This window comes from Narcine bancroftii, chromosome 8, assembly GCF_036971445.1.
Source record: "Narcine bancroftii isolate sNarBan1 chromosome 8, sNarBan1.hap1, whole genome shotgun sequence".
Classification (NCBI taxonomy): domain Eukaryota; kingdom Metazoa; phylum Chordata; class Chondrichthyes; order Torpediniformes; family Narcinidae; genus Narcine; species Narcine bancroftii.
In genome coordinates, this window is record NC_091476.1 from 91,160,451 (window position 1) to 91,178,999 (window position 18,549).

An 18,549-nucleotide genomic window follows, 5' to 3' on the forward strand; every position below is an offset into this window, starting at 1 on the left:
CAATCCCTGGTACATTTTGAACAGTGGGAGGAAAAACCCCTGCAGACACGGGGAGAACCAATTTACAGAAAGCGTGGGATTTGAACCCCAGTCCCGATTGCTGGTGCAGTAACAGTATTGCGCTAACCGTGCTGCCCCAAATTTTAGTTTGTTCAATGGGAGAAAACAACAAACTCCAGAGAACGTCTTCAGTGACAGAAAATAAATTCCAATTGACCTTGGGATGCCTCAATTAACCTGTAATCGATCGGGGTGTTAGTAGTTCTGGCTCTTGTAGAATACAGCTGTTTCACGTAACTGCATCATTAGTAATGGGATAATGGAATGTGCTTTTGATGATAAACTATGCTATAAAGTACCTATCTTTATTTTCCTACCAAGGCCAAGGAGATCTAGTATTACATTTACAAAGAACACATCTATTTCTGGTCCTGGAAGGAAATCAGTGCACTGCAGCATTGCTCGTGTATCCATGCTGGGCACAGTACCAGACAAGAGATTCCCTTTTTAACTACCTGGTAAAATGTTTTAAAATGACCTCCGTCTCGATTCTTAAGAGGCCTCTATTTAATATATAATTCGGTTGCCTTCCATAGTTCTGTCTTGCCATAGACACCAACACAATGCTAATGTAAAGTGGACAAGATATAGTTGCAATATATACTTGTGTAAAAGTCAAATTTTCTATACAATTTGTTTAAATGTTAAATTTATAGGGTCAGCTATTAAATTTGGCATTTCTATACAGAAACTTTGGAATTATTCCAAAAAGAATTAGTAGACTTACCTCCGGGCCTGTCGCGATGTGGTTGTTTACACAGTGGTACTTTTACTCAGCCTTCCTGTGTTGCTGAGTTTGTCGGAGGGGGGGGAACGTCGTGTTAATTAGGCCTGTTTCTTCCGGCGTGGCTGCGGTCATTTTACACTGCAGCCGCTCTGTAAAAATGTGTAGGGGTCCCGGTGGAAAAATTACGGGATGGAATTTGCATTCCATCCTGCCGTTTCTACACTGCCACTGGAGCAGAGATTTTCCTGAAATTTTCTGCTGTTCAGTGCTGTGTAAAAGTGCCTACGGATACGACTTTTGGTGGGGTTGAAATTCACACGAGAATCTAAAGTACATTCTCAGTAGCAGAAGTCCAAGTGATCTTGAAACGAATAAAGAACAAAACACAATGAATACAGGGTGAGAGGTTATTGTCACTCAACCCAGTGCTGATCCGCTCTGCATTGAGGTCGGTGCACGGTGACTGGTTGCGAATTTCAATGTTGTGCGACAATTATGTCAGCGCAACTATTCGACCACTGCGGCATTTGCACTCTTTCAGCTGATTCTGCATATCTACGCTGTGAAATTGTATCTCGCCACCCCCTCCCCCCCCCCACCCCGTTACACGCCCGCAGCCAAAAAGCACTCCCCTCTCGTTATAAGGGTGAACTGCACCTCCCTCGCTGGTTGCAGCGTGAATAGTAAAGACACTGATGAGATCTTGTGAGGCGCAGAAGTGATTTTTAAAGGAATAGAAAATAAAACTATCGACATCAAACAGCTACTAACATAAAAGAGGAATACCTGTTTGCAATCCTTTTGATTTTTAGTTATACCTTGAAACTGAATGCTTTAGAGGAAGAACTATAATGATAGAAATTGGTAAGAATTCTCAAGCACTCACATTCACAAATAATTCAGTCATCCTAAACCATTCATTTCCTCATTGTAACATTTATGCACAGGGACTTGCAGCTGTTGATCTGTTACGTGTGAAGACTTTCACATGAGGTGTATGGAAAATTCTAGATATTTTGGCCAAAAAGTTGCATAAAATTACACAAGGATATGTGGTAATTACTAATGAAATCTAAGTGAGAATTTGATGAAATCTCTTTAATAGGTATATGTTTGAAGAATAATGTTTTCTATTTTAGAAATCATCACTGGATAATTTACTTTCAAATGGATGTCCTATATATAAGAATTTCTTTGGAGTTTGCAAGGCAATCGACTTTTCAATTCAGTAATGCAGCTTGCCCTTGAAGGACCTACACAGGCTGCTGGCGACTTGTGGTTGAAGGACCCTCGCAGGCTGGCTCATGGGAACATGGTATCGGAACCAGGATTCGGGAGGATGCCGTGGGCAAGATCATCTCCCCAAAGGCCTTGGGCGCTGAAAGCTTCCTGATTGGAGGTTTGGATCCTGAGGTCAGGCTCCCACTGGATTGAGACTGTGGGTGTGCTGGAGGTGAATACACGGACCCTGTGATTCTGAAGGGACCCCTTTTTCTCTTATTAGTTGAAGGGGGAGGAGGTGGTGCCAGGCTAATGGTGAGTCTTTGCTTCCCCGTGTGGCAGACAAAAGTTGAAGTATACTGAGTATGTTACATTTCTTATTACTTGACGATAAAAGGAACCTTGAACTTTGAGCAAGGAAATCACATTACCTTGAGTGACAGAAAGATTTCAGGCAGCAGATTTCTCACATTAGACGTCATGGAGTTGCATTGGATTGTGTCCTTCCCTTGAGCGACATCTGAGATACTCCATCACAAGTCTCTTGAACAAAAGCAACAATCAGCAAGATGGCTTCATCCGTGCTGCCAAAGTGAGCTCAGTGACCTGAACGCGTGGGTTCAGCAACTAAGATCTGTGCACGAATGCCAGCCAATAGTTCTTGTGGCAGAAACGTGACATCAGCATGAGTGCAAATCCCAGCAGAAGTGATTGGCCCAAATCCTTTTAAGTGCAATTTATCAATAAAAAGGCAAAAATTCTTATTAACTGGGCCAATTTCGTGACTTTGTTCTTTTCCTGTAATTTTTAACATTTTTCTGTTATGACAAGACAAATGTTTTTCTTCTGTGCTCCATTAATCTGTGAGTTTATGATACAGTGATTCTCATCATTGGGGTGAAACTGTCTCCCGATCATTCAGCGGATGGTGAAAAATGCAAGCATTAGCGGTGCGTCACTGGTATTGTATTCCAGAGAACCACGCAACAGAAAATGCAAGGAATTTTAGAAAAGCCATTTGGTTTATATATCATGAGCATTTATTTAATTGTGTTCCCTTGTTGTCTTGCCTGCAAAATGGCAGTGGCAATTTAATCTTTAGAAAGTGGTTCAGTACTTTTCACCATTGATGCTGATTCACGATGTTAGTAGAAATCCTGCAAACTCTCCAGTAAGCCATTCCCGGTAGTGATTGAGATGCAGCAGAGAGTAACGATTTTGTTACGAGTCATCATCAATAACAAAGATATAAAGTATTTGAAAAGATAATTTGGCCTGCGACATTCCTATGAACTCCCACACTGCCCCTTCCCCTCCACTGATTCTTTAGCTCTCCTGCAATTTACACTGGATAATTCACCTCTCAACCTTCCACATCTTGGAAATGCAGGAAGAAATCAGAACACCCAGATGAAACTGATGGTCACTGGGAGAACGTGTAAACTCCACACAGAGAGAGCACCAGAGATTAGGATTGCTTTAGAGCTGTGAGGCAGTAGTTTTACTGCTTACACAGGTTGTCCCACCTCAGAACACTGCTTCATCAGTCAAGGATGGAAAGTTGGCGCATGGTTATCAGGGGCATGTTTCTCTGCCACTGTTGGACCTGTTGAAAACTACTGGTCCAGGGGAAAGACAACGTACACTCTGATCAGATGTTTTGTCAGCATTTCAAACACATTTGAGTTGTGGCTTTAAAGCAGCCAGGTTGAGTCTTCTCAGACCTTAATGGGAGGGTGCAGTGCCTTTGGGAAATTCGGTGCCTTCCATAATGTTTGGACAAAGACAATTTTTTTCTATTATTTGTCCCTGTGCTCCACAGTTTTAAATTTGTAATCAAAACAATTTAGATGTGATTAAAGTACACATTCCAGATTATTTGTATACATTATGGTTTGACCATGTAGAAATTACATCCCTTTTTATACATAGTCACCAGAAGAAAAATCCCAAAACGTCTGTCCAACAGATCAGCAATTCTCCTCAGGAGGTAGGTATGGATGTTCCAATGACAACTGTCCGCAGAAGACTTCATGAACAGAAATACAGTGGCTACATTGCAAGATGCAAACCACTAGATAGCCGCAGAAACAGGAAGGCCAGATTAAAGTTTGCCAAGAACGATTTAAAAGAGGCTGCAGAATTCTGGTAAAAAGGTCTTGTAGACAGATGAGACCAACCAAGATTGACCTGGATCAGAGTGATACCAAGAGCAAATTGTGGAGATGTAAAGGAACTGCCCAAGATCCAAAGCATCCCACCTTTGCCATGGCTTGCATCTTGCAGTGTAGCCTCTATATTTCTGTTCATGAAGTCTTTTGCGGACAGTCGTCACCGACACATTCACGCCTACCTCCTTAAGTATGTTTCTGATCTGAGGAACCACTCGCACTTATCAGCCGAGACTCTCATATTCATGAAACAATATTTATTTGTCTATGCGAATACTTGTCCTGCATTTGTATTGTTTGTTTTGTCTGGTGTCTGCATGTGTGGCACCATGCAACAGCGAACTCTGTTTCGTTGGGTTGTACTTGTGCAATCAGAAAGAAAAATGTTGTTACTCACTGCAGTGAGGGTTTAAAATTTTTTTAAAAAGAAATCACTCACTTGGGGATATCCACTTTTGCATCCTTCCTACTTTCAATTGTGCAAATTGTATGGAATTTAGTCTGACTGTTGGTTATATTTGGGAACGCGAGAACCAGAGGTACAAGTAGTAATCGTCAGTGGCATTCTGCATACTTTGCTTGTCAGTAAAATCGAGGCTGGTCCTCTGTATAACTTGTGTTCCATAATGACCTTTCCACACCCTCAAGTTTGTTGCATGACCTGCTAGGCTTCTTCAGCACATTTGCATATTCCAGGTTGACCTCGTAGATGCTTTTTCTGTCTCACTGCGAGCTAATAATCCCAATCTTTATATGCACCTAACCACAGTTTTTCCATTTCTTCAGTGCAATCTTTGCATAATCTTACTTGTCATAAAAATGCAGGAGGAACACAGCGTCCATTGGAGTTAAAGATATATCACCCACAGCTTAGGCCTGAGTCCTTCAAGGTATGAGTAGAAAGCAGACAGATGCAGGAATAAAAAGGCTGGGGAAGAAGGGACAGGGGGCGGAACACTGGCCAACAGGCAAAATGCCATAATTGGGCAGGGATAGGAGGACAGGAGAGGAAAGCTGAGAATTCATCAGGGGAGGGGTTGGCTCTTGCAGAGTTGGACGAACAGAAACTGGAGACGTTACGTTAATGCCAACTGGATGGAGAGTGCCCAGTTGGGAGATGAGGTGCTGTGCCGCCATTTTGCAGCTGGTCTCAGTCTGGCAGTGCATGAGACCATGGACAGATGTGCCGGCACGGGAATGGGGTGGGGAATTGAAATAGGTGGCAACTGGGAGATCCACGCCATTGGAATGGACAGAGCGTAGGCGCTCAACAAGATGGCCTCCCAGTGTGCGTCCAGTCTTTCCAATGTAGGGGAAGCCACCTCAGGAGCATTGGATGACCTCTGCAGATTCACAAGTGAAATGAATCTGGTTCTATCCCTTGCACATCGGGAAAGTAAGATGAAAGGTATATTTAGGTAATCAACTTTGCTTTTCTCAAGTCAAATTGAATATGTTACAGAATGTCTTTTAAATCCTATTCTTGTAAATGATGGATTGAGAGTCTTGAAATGTTAGAAAATTTTGAAGTCATCAGATGTTTGAAACCAACAGACTTTGGAATTGCCACATTTGCTCAGTTACACCACTTTGCTGATGCAAGCGAAGGTGGTTTTGGTCCTGTCAGTTATTTAGTGCTGTGAAATAACCAAGAGTGAGTACATTATGGATTTGTAATGGGAAAAGCCAGAGTGACTCCATTAAAGCCAGTCACTGTCCCTCTAATGGAGTTGACTGCCGCTACTATGGCAAGCAAAATGGACACTGTATTACAGATGGAGTTAGCAGACTCTGTTTTGGTCTGACAGTACATCAGTGCTTAAATACATTAATAACAAGATCACAAGATTTTGTACCTTTGTGATGAACAGAGTTAATGTAAGGGCCACACCAATATCCATAGGACCCCACTAGTAAAGGTCTTCCAACTCTTTTAATCCCTTCCAACATCAGCTTTTGTGTAACAGAGTTTTTCTGGATGGATACAAAAATCCAGACAATCTGAATGCATTTGAATTTTTTGCCAGTGTAATTTACTAGTCACAACTTTATTCAGTGCAGATTTATCAGAGGTAATTTTTATTTCATTGATCCAAGGGTTTTGTCACCAGATTCTTGAGAATCCATTGTAGCATTTTTTTTAAAATGCTGAATATTGAGCTAACTTCTTTGTGATTCCTTATCACTTTTTCCCCTCATTTCCTTGAGTAGTTGTGTTCCTGCTGCTTGAGACTGTTGTTGAATGTAGAGAATCTTGAAAGATCATTCTTAATGTCTTCCCAGTCTCTGGACCCATCTCTTTTTGAGCCTGAGGATGTTGGCCTTTAGGTTGAGGTGATTTAGAACTTCTCATGACTTGAACCTCTTCAGTGCTATGCATCATTGATGAGATTGAAGTTCATCACCTGCCGTCGACTCTTGCTTGCTCCCAATATTAAGTAAAAGATCCAGCTGTGAAGAAGCATTTTAAAATTATTTAATCAATCTTCTTTTTTGCTATTATTCCTTCCTCTAAAGGACCAACATCTTTTTTGACTGCTCTCTCCTGTCCTTCAGGCTCATTTATTTTCACATGTACCAAGATGGAGTGACAGAGGTTGTTTTACAAGTAAACCAGTTAGATATCTTATACATAGTTTAACAAGTAAGACACAATGTAAATGTGCAGAATTGGAGAGAGATTCACTTGAAAGGGAGCAAAAAAAAATATAATTTTACTATTTTGGGGTTCATTCAAGTGTCTTGACAATAACAGATCCTTGGCTCTAGTAATGTGTGATCTCATGTTTGCGAAGGGGGTAAAGAGTGGGGCCAGACTCACTGACTTGTTGAAGGAATTCAATAACATTGCCAGTGACTAGGGTTCGAATCCAGTGCTGTCTTTAAGGAGTTTGTGAACTCTTCCCATGACCAGCATGGGTTTCCTCTGGGTGATCCATGTTAGGTGTTTTTTTTTCAAACCTTACTAAATGGAAGGGGTTTGACCATCTGGGTTTTTTCTTATTATTTTCTTCTGCAATTGCATCCTAAAAAATAATGGTACAGTTTAATTTATGTATAATTGTCACTCTCAGTAAAAATATTTTAGAAAGAAAAGGATTGGTAGGTTAATTGGTCACATGGGTGCATTTGGCTTGTGTCTTGAAGGGGTCTGTTACCAAGCTGTATCTCTAAATTAATACAGGTTTGTTGGAAGGTCTTGCAATTTTTTTTGGTATGTTGGAAATCATATACATTGTATCCTTTAGCAATTCCTGGTCAAACCAAGACTGGTTAAGTAGTAAAGCACGCAAGTCTGCAGTCATCGTGGTCGAATGTTGGAGAATCTCAGCTGGTCAAACCATTAAAGATACCCCTCCCTGTCCCACCTCCACCATTTTATTCGGGCACTTACCTATATTTTGCTCATACCTTAATGAAGGCCTCAAGCCTGAAACGTTGGTTATGTATCTCTATCTTTGTTTGCTGCTATTAACACTTTGAGCCTCTTTCGTAAAAAGAACACAGCTTAATGTTGGAAAGATAGAACTTCCAGTGGAGATTTCTTCGTGACATGTATGTTAGGAACTATGAATTATTTCTGCTGCCTTTCCCCCTCGTTTCCTCTTTGAGCCAATGTTCTCGTGTCTGCTGGTGTGTAACTCAGTTAAACTGTTAAATTCTAATGGTTTCCTCCAAAGGATTCTTGTTAATCCTAACTTAAAATAGAAAAGGTGGCAGTGAAGAATTCATTCCTCAATCTATTCCTTTTTAAAATAGGATCCTGGAATATTTTGGTTCTGCACATTTTCACCATAAGCCATGTTTCACAAATGATTACAAGATCAAACCCCTTTAAATCTGCCTTTTAATCCATCTATCTTTTCACGTTTCTTGCAGTTAGATGAAGCTGGTGGAATGCACCAGATGTAGGGTATCAAAGTTTGCTGATGACACTAAATTGAGTGGCAAAGCAAAATGTGTAGAGGCCACAGTCTGTTGAGAGACATGGATGAATTTAAGTGAGGTGCAAGGATCTGGCAGAAGAGTGCACTGGTAGATATGACACGGATGGAAAAATAGTAAATAGGGGGATTATTTAGACAGTGAAGCAGCATTTTGTGTAGAGAAACCTGTGAATGCTTGTACATCACAAAAAAGTTAGTTTGCAGTTGATTCAAAAGCCATTTGGGACGTTGGCCTTCATTACTAAAGTGACTGAGTGAAAGAGGCTCTATGCAACTGTACAGGGCACTGGTGAGACTGCACCTGAAGTACGATGGGCCATTCTGGTCTCCTTGCTTGAAAAATACTTAAATTAGACATAAAGCACGTTAACCGGCCATTTTGGCCCACAAGTCCTTGCTGCCCCATTTACACCCAATTAACCTACCCCCTCGGGTACGTTTCCAACGGTGCAAAGTAACCGGACCCCTGGGGAAAACCCACGCAGACAAATGGGAAAACGTACAAATTCCTTTCAGACAGCGTGGGATTTTAACCCCAATCCCAATGCCTGGCGCTGTAAAGGGGTTATGCTAACTGCTATGCCAAACGTGCCACCCATAAGAAGATGGTGGCATTGAGGGCAGGACAGAGTGTATTCACCAGATTGATTCTGGAAATGAGGTAGTTTTCTTATGAGGAGAGACGTAGACTGCGACTATGCTCATTGGAGTGCAGAAGGATGAGGAGGAATCTTGTGGAAGCAGGAAAAAAAAGATAGAAGCAGGAAAGTTATTTTCACTGACAACTGATATGAGAACGAGTGGGCATAATCTCTTGATTCAGGGGAGTAGATTTCAGAGTGCGATGAGGAGGAACTGCTTTTCCAGAGCGTATGAATCTCTGGAATCCACTGCTCAATGAAGCAATAGAGGCCACCTCATTAAATATATTGAAGACATGAATAGACAGATTTTTGAATAGTAGGAGAAATGAGGGTTACAGGAATAGATAGTTAAGTGAAATTCAGTCATGATCACACTGAATGGCAGAGCAGGCTCGCTGGATCAAAAGGCCAACTCCTCCCATTTTCTGAATTTTGATGATTTTCCTCGCTTTCTAGCCTCCAAAAATGTACTTTTTGTAAGATAATTGAATATTTTTGTTTGTTTATTTTTTAATTCACTTTTGTGTCCGTTCAATCTTTTCTCTCCCTCTGTAAATGCTCCAAATGTAAATGGATGCCAAATTAATATAGAACAACATGCAATAATTATTATGACTAGTAGCTCCTAGAATACTTTTGAGTGCCATTGCAGAATACCTATTGACCTATAGGTCTAACCAGGCATTATGATCTTGGAGTTAAACAGGAAAGTCTGCAGACGCTGTGATTGTAGTGCAATACACAAAAGTGCTGGAGAAACTCAGCAGATCCTCACTCGTACCTTGACGAAGGACTCAGATCTGAAATGTTCGTTCTATCCCTTTGTTTCCTTATAGACGTTGCGTAACCTGCTGAGTTTCTCCAGCACTTTTGTGTTTTGCATCATCATCTTGGAAAAAGCTGAAACTGGCTTGATTGAGCAGACAAAGAATTGCTGGAGGAACTCGGCAGGTCAGCAGCAGAAATGGTCAGTCAGCATTTTGGGTCTGAACCCTTTCTCAAGGCCACTATTAAAAAACGATGAAATTACATACACAAGGTTGGGAAGAAGCTTGGGGAGGAGTCTCCAGGTTGTTGGTCTTGTAAAAGGATTCAGACTCAAAACATTAGCCATTTCGACCCATGGATTCTCTGGGACCTGCTGAATTGCTCCGCCAATTATTTGCTTAAGGTGCCAGCATCTATAAATCTTGTGTTTCTGGCTTTGTTATTGTCACGGGTGCGTACTTGCCTTCGTTAGGAGCGGTGCCGCTGCTGACGTCAGCGACGCGACGCTCGGGAGTAATAGCGCGCATGCACATGTATGTTATGCAGGTGTGGAATCTTGGATGCAGGAGGATGACAGTGAGCCAGTGAGAAGGTTGGAGAAGTTTGGCTGGGCTGGTGTTTGAGGAGTCGAAGAATTCAATGTCGTGTCCAGGGAATAATTAAAAAAAAAGCCGTCTTCATGATATGCTGAATAAACGAGTGAGTGTACTCATTATTTATTTGTAAGCTGTGGTAAATCAGTGCCGTTGTATGCTCACAGTGTCACAATGGATCCATTTTGGTGAATTTTTTCTTAATATGAGATATAATTGTGCTTAAGTCTTGACATCAAGTTTACAATTGGGTGACATGCAATGTACTGTATTAAAGGCGTGGCGTGAATCCAAAGGCAAATCTTGTGCGTGATGCCATAATTAATCTACTAGGATGTCAATGGAAGCTTGAAGCATTCATTTCTCCTTTGCACTTTCTCAAGAATTTGATGCAGCAGTAAGTAATAAAGATTTGAGAAGGATGTAGATGGCAGAGGGGAAGAAGCGCACCAAGCCATTGAGTGATGAATGGAAAAAGAACAGAAAATGCCAGCAATAGTGAGTGAGCAGTGAGTGAAATGGTCATCACCTCAAGATGGCGACCCCTTGTCAGAACTGGAATCGGGAGAGGTGTGTTTCAGTTGCAGAGAGGGAGAGCTGTGAAGAGAATACAGGCAACGTCTGTGACAGAGTGGAGGTTATGGTTGTCCAGGTATCATAATTAGTCTAAGCAGTTGGAGGGGGAAAATGGGGGGGGGGGGGGGTGGGGGGGAGCCTGTCAGAACTAGGTGGTGTTGATGGAAATGGGAAGGAAAAGAAGGATTCTGTGATGACTCATCAGGACAAGGAGTCCCTCCTGAGAGAAGGGAACACCAAGTTATTGTAGTAAATGACTGAATGTGCAAGAACTGGCCATTGTTGATGTGAGGCCAGAAAGGCTGGTGACTTGGAAGTTGTTGAATTCTCCACTGAGTCCTGAGAATTGCGAGGTGGAAGATGAGAAGCTGTTCCTTGAGCTTGTGCTGGGCATCGTTGGAACAAAGGCCTGTGTGGGAGTGCAATAAAATCGTGAGACACAGGAGAAATATTAGGGAATTTGGCCTATCCGATCCGCCCTTCATCATTGGATGGATTTCCACCTCCATTCTCCTGCCTTCTCCCCATAAATCTTTGATTCCCTTGCTAATCAAGAACTAATCTACCTTTGATCTTAAATATACCCAATGAATGGGAAAGTGAAGGTGAAAGAGAACTGGAAGATTAGAGTGGCCTATGTGAATGGAACAGAATCACTTTTTGGCTTTTTTTTTCCTCCTCAGCCATCTCGTGTGTGACCTGTTAGCTTGCGGTCCTCCTCCTGTCCCTTACTTATTCCTCTCCTCACCTTCCCTTTTTTTATTTTGGCGCCTGTTTGCATTTGGCTTGTATCTTGACGCTTGGCTCAGACCTGAAACGTTGGTCATACTTCCTATGCATCCTATGTGCTCAATTTTCCCAGCATGCTTGTGTCTTCCATGGCAATTCAAGATTCCTTTATTGTCATGTAATAATACAAAAAATGTAAGATTACGCAATGGTTTACTTGCTCATAAGGCCGTCAGAGCCGCCATTAGTATTGCCCTGACTCTTTGAAGTAAGAGAGAAAGACAAGCAAAAGAGAGTCTCTTCAGATACCTTGAATGCCTGTGGATTTTCCTGCAGCGACTGCAACTGCACAGACCCTCCCCACACACCATTAGCAGCACAGAGCTCCAGATCCAATCAGGAAGCCTTCGGCACCATTCTTGCCCTCACCATCCTCTCTAATCCCAGCATATGCAGACTTTCCTGTTGGATTCAATGAAGAAAAGCTGATTTTCTGTTGCATTCACAAAATATTTTAATTCTGCATGTAAACGTTTCTTATTTTCATTTGCTAGTTTCAATATTGCTATTGTGGAGAACTTTAACACTTAATATGATCTATCTCCACATTGTGTTCATTTTGGCACCACTGCTTCAGCCAAAATCTACTTCTAAGTGGTTCAAAGTATTTTCATCATACTTCTCCCGTAATAAATCGTGAATACCTAGGACCAAGAAGCTATGGGTTCTGATTCTATTGTGGCTTTTTGTAATTTATTTCATCTGAATTAATTCACTTGGAAGTTGGTTTGTGGCTGAGGAAAGTTCAAATCGTTTTCAACCCCCCCCCCCTCCACTTTCTTATGAATTTGACCTTATTTGCCATCTGACTGCTCCAAGCCCCTGTTGAAATAAAAGCTGGGTGAGTGTTGGCAACATATGAAGTTAGTTTTGAGGGTTTAGTGAAGTTTCTTGGCCCGTGCAACAGGATGCAGTGCAAAGGTAAGTTTTGTGTGCTGTTCAGGCATCACAAGCAAAAAGCTGTCGCTCTCTTTGGACTTAAAAATTCTCAGAAAATATGGTAAAAAGCAAGTAACTCGCATGGCCAGTGGTTTGAACAGTAGTCAGTGAGGCTGCTGGAGGCAAATCCACAGGCACTCAGTGTCTGAAATGGTTCTGTTGCTTCTCTCTCTTGTTAGGGTCACCAGGTAATGCTCATGGCGACTCTGTTTAGGAGAAAGTTGATGCATTATCATGTAAATCACATTTTTTATTCATTATATGACAATAAAGGGAACTTTGCATCTTGAGGTTAAAAGGAACATTAATGAATTCATCATTTATCTTGAGTGTTGCAAAATTGTTTTTTTAATAATCACATTACTAAAATTAGTTCACTAACTTTTGTGAAACATTTCAGTTTGGTCCTCTCCACCTTGATTGGTCATTTATTTTCAATCTCTGATCTATTTAAGCTCATTGTTGCACCTGGAGGCTGCTTGGTCATCAAAATTAGAATAATTTTAATTTTATTTTATTTTCAACATGTTAAAAGCCAATTCTGGCCATTGAGACCCATACTGGCTAATTCCATACGTTTTGGAGGGTGGGAGGAAACCAGAGAACCCAGGAGGAACCCATGCAGGTCCTGGAGACAACGTGCAACCCCCTTACAGACAGCAGTGGATTTGAACCTGGGGGTCTGGCGCTGCAACAGCCTTGTGCTAACTGTGACGCTAACTGGGCCACCCATGGTAGTGTTCCCTCTGGGGTGTGTATTCCATTGGTCCCAGTGTCTGTAATGCTGTTGGTTGTTCAGATGGAGATGCACATTACTTGTGGGAAGGCAAAACAAAGAAACGAGCTTCAACGTGTATTAACAGCTCACGAGGGACTGACAGTGAATCATTAGGCCCTTTCATTACCAACGTGTAAACTGGGGATTCCCGGGAATCTTCCCGTGAACCGGCAGTGTGAAAGTATCGGCCTGCAAACCTGGGTAATTTTCCCGGGCCACCCTCTCCCTGCGTCCTGAATCGACAAATGACCAAGCAGAGGAAGCGTTGTGACGTCAAAGTATGTGGGAGAGGTGTTTCTGCATTAGGATTGAATTTTTTTAAGAACATGGGGATTAGTTTTATTGATTTTTGGAAAAGCCTCGTCCACCTTTACTGTGCGATCCGACTTCCGGTAGGACTTCCTGTCAAGTGCATAATGTTTCACTCACTATGTCATCGCTGGGGGCGGGACACCCTAAATTGCCATGGTGGAATTTGGACTGCAGAGTGAAAAGCCCGGCAGGTCCTGCCTTCCTGGGAATTTCACCTGTGTCCAAGTAGGGTCACTGCTCACCCATGGTGCGAAAAGGCCTGATGATTGTACCGACAAATCTGAAGCCCCTTTTCCACTGGCGTCCCAGTTAATTGGCTGTGCAGTGTCCCGGGATAAGAAGCCTTTTCTGCCATTTCCACTGGGCCACCCTTAACTGAGACACAAATTGCTTTTCCACTGAACACGCTCGACGCTGGGGATCGGAGTGTTCTACCTTCAACTGGAAACAGGTGACTTTCTGCTGTCCCTTTTCCACTGGTTTTATCAGCCCGTGATTGCTGGAGCTGGTTTGCTTGCCGGGTGGGCGAGCCGCCACAGTCTGATAATAATGGAAAATACTTTTAAGGAGAAAAACGATGGGGGAATGTTTTAGCTTGTCGTTCTTCACCACCTCCCCCCCCACCCCCCCGAGAGTTGAATGGTTCTGATACACATTTCATCGGTAAGGTTTCTTCTGGGATGAGATGCGAGACAATTGTGAGACTCTCCTGATGGTTGAGGTCTTCCAAGGAGGGGTTGACAAAAGTGACAGAATGTCTCCATAATGTTTGTTTTTGTGTTAATCCTATTTGTTTGTTGAAGGAGTGCTTCACCATTCAGCTTTCTGTGAAAAGCAGGCCCTCTCTCGCAGCTGGACAGGATTTCCCCTCTGAGAAGGGATGACTGGACTTGGAAAATCCGTGGATTTCTGGTAGCACAGAAGGTGCCGTCAATAGAGTTGTGGATCCCACTGCTCCAGCCATTGGCGTTCAATCCCAATCTCTGTGGTTTCTTGCGATCCTGTGGGCTTTCCAAGGTGCTCCTGATTCCCCACTTAGACCAAAGACATGCGGGCTGGTAGGTTAATTGGCCACAGCAAATTCCCCTTAAGGGTGTAGGCGAGCAGTGGAGTATGCGGATAAGTGCAAATGATCATGTGGATTCGTGGGGGGTAGGGGGGGTGTAGTAAAGGGATGCTTGACTCTGATTCTGTGACTTTATTTTAAAGTTAAAATCTAAAGTTGCGTGATTTAAGTGGTGAATAATGCTGTTCTTTATTATTCATCGCGAATTGTCTCTCAATATCCACTGTGGATATCTCCTTCCAAAGTTGGCCAGTAATCAAACAATATTTGTGTACAGACTGTAATACATCACACTTGCAAGAGTAAATATTTTCTCCTGGGAACTAATTGTCTGTTAAAATAGTTTCCATGTGCCACTGATTAAATGTGTTGCCTGTCAAAGGCAATTGTGAGCAGAGTCTTGTGTATCTCACCTGGATCACACACAGAGTTAGTCACAGGACCATAAGACATTGGAACAGAATTGGGCGATTCAGCACGTTGAGTCTTCCCTACCATTTAATCCTGAGCTGATCCATTTGCCCACTCAGCCCCACAGTCTAACCTTCTCCCCATAACCTTTGATGCCCTGTCTAATCAAGAACCTGTCAATCTCTGCCTTAAGTACATCCAATGACCCGGCCTCGACAATGGACAGTGGCAACAAATTCCAAAGATTTAACACCCTCTGGCTAAAGAAATACCTTTGCATCTCTGTTCTTAGAGGGCGCCCTTCAATCCTGAGTTTGTGCCCTCTTGTCATTGACTTTCCCACCAGGGGAAACAATCTATTTAGAAAGATTGTTCACACCTTTCAACATTTGAAATGTTTCATTGAGATTCCCTCCCCCACCCCCCCCGCCCCAACCATCATTCTTAATTTATTTTTTAAAACTGAGACATACTCACATGGTAACAGGCCATTTCAGCCCATGAGTCTGTGCTGCCCAATTATACCCGATTGACCTACACCACCAGTACATTTTTTGAATGGTGGGAAGAAACTGGACTCCCCAAGGAAAACTCACACAGACATGGGGAGAACATGCAAACTCCTTACAGACAGTGAGGAACTTAAACCCTGACCCAATCGCTGATGGTGCAACAGTGTTTCACTAACCACTATGCCAGTGGTTTTCAAACTGCCCACTAAACTCAAATTCCACCTTAAGTAATCCCTGTGCCATCGGTGCTCTGTGATCACTAAGGGGTTGCTTAAGGTGGGATGTGAATGGGAAGGGAAGGTTGAGAATCACTGCTCTGGACCCAATTGTTACTGAAATATTTGCTTGAGAAAAATTGTCATTGGTCCGTTTCCTTTGGAGTTCTGAAACTGTGCACATAACGAGCCCCCCCACCTTAAGGAATCCCTTACTAATCACAGAGTACTTATGGCATAGGGATTAATTAAAGGGTAACGTGAGTTTGGTGGGGGGGGGGGGGCAGTTTGAAAACCACTGCTCTAAGCTCTTTAATCACCTTTGGTGCCATCACACAGCACCCAATCCAGTACAGCTGATCCCCTCATGGGGTCCTCTACAAGCTGCTCTAAAAAGTAATCTTTGGTGGCTTTCTACAAAATCTCTTTCTTGAGATCCAGTCCCAATCTGCTTTTCCCAATTTTTTTTTCATTCTTTGGCTTGGCTTCGCGGATGAAGATTTATGGAGCGGTATGTCCACGTCTGCTGCAGGCTCGTTGGTGACTGACAAGTCCGATGCGGGACAGGCAGGCATGGTTGCAGCGGTTGCAAGGGTGGGTTGGGGTTGGGTGTTGGGTTTTTCCTCCTTTGTCTTTTGTGAGTGAGGTGGGCTCTGCGGTCTTCTTCAAAGGAGGTTGCTGCCCGCCGAACTGTGAGGCGCCAAGATACACGGTTGGAGGCGATATCAGCCCACTGGCGGTGGTCAATGTGGCAGGCACCAAGAGATTTCTTTAAGCAGTCCTTGTACCTCTTCTTTGGTGCACCTCTGTCTCGGTGGCCAGTGGAGAGCTCGCCATAGAACACGATCTTGGGAAGGCGATGGTCCTCCATTCTGGAGACGTGACTCACCCAGCGCAGTTGGGTCTTCAGCAGCATGGATTCGATGCTTGCGGACTCTGCCAGCTCGAGTACTTCGATGTTGGTGATGAAGTGATTCCAATGAATGTTGAGGATGGAGCGGAGACAGCGCTGATGGAAGCGTTCTAGGAGCCGTAGGTGATGCCAGTAGAGGACCCATGATTCAGAGCCGAACAGGAGCGTGGGTATGACAATGGCTCTGTACACGCTGATCTTTGTGTGTTTCTTCAGGTTGTTATTTTTCCAGACTCTTTTGTGTAGTCTTCAAAAGGCGCTATTTGCCTTGGCGAGTCTGTTGTCTATCTCTTTGTTGATCCTTGCATCAGATGAAATGGTGCAGCCGAGGTAGGTAAACTGGTTGACCGTTTTGAGTTCTGTGTGCCCGATGGAGATGTGGGATGGCTACTTGCTTGTTAAATCCCCCATGACTACCATAACATTGCCTTTATGACACACCTTTTCATTTGCAGTTGTAATTTGTTCACTTCCTAGCTACTGTCTGGAGGCCAACAGTGTCTTTTTCATCTTTGCTATTTCTTAACTCAACTCAGTTATTCTATATCTTCTGATCCTATGCCATCTCTTTCTAATAATTGAATGCTGTTCCTTACTGACAGAGCAATGTCGCCCCCTCTGCTCACTTGTTCATCCTTTTGATGCACTATGTCTCCTTGGACATTCTTCTTCTTTGGCTTGACTTCGCGGACGAAGATTTATGGAGGGGGTAAATGTCCACGTCAGCTGCAGGCTCGTTTGTGGCTGACAAGTCCGATGCGGGACAGGCAGACACGGTTGCAGGGGAAAATTGGTTGGTTGGGGTTGGGTGTTGGGTTTTTCCTCCTTAGCTGCAAATCTGGGATGGCCACTCGTACCCGTCTACGTATATCTGTGCTGCCAGGTCATGCACTTTGTTTCCTACGCTGCTTGCAAAACCTTGCAAAGTACAAAACCTTCATCCCTTTATTTGCTACTTTGACTCTGTGTCCCTGGTGCATTGCAACTCATCTCAATGGCTGCAATTTTGCCCTCTCTGCCTGTTCTTCCACAAAAACTCCCTACCAGCATAGGGGAACTGTCTTGGCTGCCGATATTCGCAACTGCAGAGATGCAGCGTTGGAAAAGTAGAGAGGTCTTGATTGGAATGTCTTGTCACCTGTAGTTCCTGGCATATTCAGAAATATGGAGAGCAACAGCGAAAAATTGTAAAAGAACAAGAATATCAAATGAATGAAACACAAAAGCCTGCATGTGCTGTGAATGAAGCAAAAACACAGAAATGCTGGATGAACTCAGCTGGTCTTGCAGCGTACATAGGAGGTAAAAATATATAAATATCTAATGTTTTGGGCCTGAGCTGCTCTTCAAGGTATAAACCACCCACATACCACTTTAAATATTCCCTGCGCCATAGGTGCTCTGTGATTAGTAAGTGATTACTTAAGGTGGTATGTGGGTGGAAAGAAAAAAGATTGAAAGCCACTGTTTTAATTGTACATACTAATTGACTCATTATGTGCACGGTTTCATAACTCCAAAGGAAATGGGCCAATGACCATTTTTCTCAAGTAAAATATTTCAGTAACAATTGGGCCCAGAACGGTGATTCTCAACTTTCCCTTCCCATTCACATACCGCCTTAAGCAATCCCTTACTACTAATCACAGAGCACCGATGGCACTAGGGTTAAGTGGTATGTGAGTGGAAAGAAAAAAGGTTGAGAGCCACTGGTATAAGCAAAAAAAATACCAATTGGCAATTTATTTTCTTTTTCATCATAATTACATGTTTTAGAATAATGTCAAGTGTAAAGATACCTTTTACATTACTGCTCCCAGGGGGCCATGTTTTTCACATTCCTTGCACTTGTTTTGAACCTTCAATACATCTTGTGTGTGAAAGCAGTTCCTTTCAGCTTGTGTCCC

General features: G+C 42.9%; 1 protein-coding gene across 4 annotated transcripts in view; it reads left to right on the plus strand.

Moving 5' to 3' along the window:
- pknox2 (pbx/knotted 1 homeobox 2) overlaps positions 1-18,549 on the plus strand; it is a 542,571-nt gene that overhangs the window by 36,203 nt on the left and 487,819 nt on the right. The window lies entirely within an intron of this gene.